The sequence below is a fragment of the Schistocerca americana genome, chromosome 2, assembly GCF_021461395.2.
Source record: "Schistocerca americana isolate TAMUIC-IGC-003095 chromosome 2, iqSchAmer2.1, whole genome shotgun sequence".
Classification (NCBI taxonomy): domain Eukaryota; kingdom Metazoa; phylum Arthropoda; class Insecta; order Orthoptera; family Acrididae; genus Schistocerca; species Schistocerca americana.
This window is the reverse complement of record NC_060120.1, coordinates 399,581,440-399,584,717: the sequence shown is the minus strand read 5'-3', so window position 1 is coordinate 399,584,717 and position 3,278 is coordinate 399,581,440.

Here is a 3,278-nt window from a genome sequence, read left to right as displayed (position 1 = left end):
CAGCTCCCTCATGTTTAACAATGAAGTTCTTGCTGCTATTTTATCATGGTATTATAGGATCTCAAATACTAGTACTCAATCAAATATGGTATTTGACTCACGGACGTACGCAGAAATTTTTCCAGGAGGATGGAGTGGGAGGAGGTGACAAGGCTCTAAAATTGTCATCCTTTATATAACCTAGATGGTTGTTTTTAACACATGTCATGCTTTAAGAATTAAATGTTACAAGTGTCACAAAAAACGTATTAGAGCTTAGAAAATTGATAATCAACCGCTAAATATATGAATAACAACTCTGTACATGAGATTCCGGGGCGGGGGAGGAGGGGGGGGGGGGGTTGGCTCAGTGACAAGTGTCTCCTCTTGCTGGTTGCAGATGCCTATGATCTGACTGAAGGCTGCTAATTTTTACCGATTTCTGCTGAATCAAGGTTTGAGTGAGACATGACAGTGGAGGAAAGAAGCAGGAAAGATGGAGGGGGAGCTATGTAATTGTGGTTGACACAATCTGCTACGCAAATAGAAAATAATTCAAGAATAAAACTTTGTGGCTGATTAATACTATTTGGGAGTTGTTAGCTGTATTACCTTTAGGTATTTGTATTCTGTTCATTTAAATACAAGTAGAACTCTCATGTAAACAAACACATGCTCTGTCATTAATCACTTGATTTGCTCAAGCATCAAGATTAGATTAGATTAGATTTACTTTCATTCAAATTGATCCATAGTGAGGAGATCCTCCAGGATGTAGAACATGTCAGAAAAACAATAATACATGACAAGTATTTAAGACTAAAGCAAATAAGCTAATGTATCTTCCACAAGTCCCAAGTGGATTATTTTTAATGAACACTATATGAAAGGATGCTTTTACAACACTCATTTACTAAGCTCACATTAATGCAATGAATTTAAAATAAAAAAAAGGTTTTTTTATTTATAAGGTAATAAACATATAATAGAACTACTACAATACTTATTTACAATGAACACATTGCTGCAATGAAATGGTGCAGAAGTTAGATTGTACTTTACACACACACACTCATGCAACAGCAACTAGCACACACATCTGCAGTCTCAGAGAGCTGAAACTATACTAAGTGTGTGAGTGTATGTGTGTCTACTGCTGACAAAGGCCTTAATGGCCAAAAGCTATGATTGTGTGAATCTTTTTATTGTGCCTATCGCGGCTCAGCATCTCCACTATATGGTGAGTAGCAGCTTTCCTTCTCTCGTATTGTTACACTATGAAGATTCATTTATGCATCTGAGTTCATGGGAATCAGTATGTCTCTCAGTCAGTCCATCCAGTGCAGGTCATTATAGCAGCCAAAAGACTTTTTAGCTCTGCATCTTCCACTTTTACCAGGCTGTTCCAGTTCAAGTGTCAGCCAGCAACAGCCAGGTGCCCATGTGCACGAGTGGGTGGGGCTGAAGAAACAACAAACACTTGGCAGCCAGGCAACCAGACTGTAGCATTAAGTGACCATACTGCCATGATCTCATGCCTCTAGATAAGAGTGGCCACAACATTTGTGCATTCCCAAAATGCATACAATAGGGCTAACTGGTGGGTAGCCGATACTAGCTGTACCTGTGCATGAGTAAGCTGATGGGTGCTCCACAATGCCCATGCCCCATGGAGCAGCAGTGGAACAGTCTACATTGAATTCACATGATTCTTGTACCAAATCTCACTGAACAGTCATTTTCACTAGACCTGCTGTCTTTCCCACATGGACATGTCATTTGTATCTGAGTGTAGAAAAATTGGAGAAAAATAATTTTACAGGTGAAGAGTGGGGGGACACAACTTGGCAGTGTTGCCGGACATATAGGATAACCTCAGTATGGGACAGCATCTTTGTAACACATACGAGTTTTAGACCAGCAAATTGACTAACACAATTTTCTGCTCTTTTTTTTATTAGCACTCCTGGGCCTGAAACCATTGTTTGACTAGGATAAAATGACTGTATCACACACATTAATATTTACTGAGAGAAAAGCTGTGTACACCATCACTACACTACTTTTTAACAGAATCAACTATGATTGTCTTTGTAAACAACATCAAGACAATCCAATCATGTCACAGAAATAGAATGAATAAAGCTTTCAGCCATAGTCTTCATCAGTAAAAGAGAGACATACACCATTCACACACACAAGCAAGCACACTTCATGCACAAACAACCGACAACTCCAGCACCTAAGGCCAAAAAGTAACTATCAAGTAGAACACAAGCAGCAATCTGGAGGAGGTGGGGAAGAGTACGGGATAGTAGTGTACAGGTGGGAAGAGAGACAAACACTGTCTGCTAGAGTGTGCAGAAACTAGAATACCAACAAGTGTAGTGTCAGGAGGCTGTGGGGCAGGGAGATGGGGAAAAGGAGCAAAAATGGACAGAAGCAGGGAAAGATGGGTGGATGCATTGGCAGAAGGTTGCAAATAAACAAGGTGGGTGATGAATGGAGAGGAGGTGATAGGACAAAGGAGTTGGAAACTGTTGGGTGGAGGGTGTGGGGACAATATGTTGCTGTAGGTTGAGGCTAGGATCATTACAGAAGCAGAGAGTATGTTATAAATATAATTCCCATCTGCGCAGTTCAGAAAAGCTGGTGGTGAAGCGAAGGATCCAGATGGTTCAGATAGTGAAGCAGCCATTTAAATCAAGTGTGTTATGTTCAGCTGCAAGTTGTGCCACAGGGTGGTCTCCTTTGCTCTTGGCCATAATTTGGTGGTGGCCATTCCTCCTGATGGACAGCTGGTTGGTAGTCATACCAATATAAAGAGCTGTGCAATGATTGCAGCAGAGCTGGTAAATGACATGGCAGCTCCCCTGATAGTGCAGGATAAACCTGTGGCAGGACTGGAATAGGAACTGCTGGGCGGGTGGATTAGGCAGATTTTACACCTGGGTTTTCCACACAGGTATGAGCCATCTGGCAAGGGGTTTGGATTGGGAGTGGTATAGGGATGGACTAGGATGTTTTAGAGGTTGAGTGGATGTCAGAACACCAATTTGGGAGGGGTGGGAAGTACCTCAGGTAGGATGTCCCTCATTTCAGAGCATGATGATAGGTAATCAAAGCCCTAGCGAAGGATGTGGTTCAGTTGTTCCAGTCTGTGGCAGTAATGGGTGACATTCCTTTGTGACTGGTTCTTGGGATTGGTGGGAGCATTGGGGGTGTGAGTGGAAATGGCACAAGGAATCTGTTTGCCAACTAAGTCTGGGGGGTAGTGCCTGTCTGTGATGGCCTTGGTG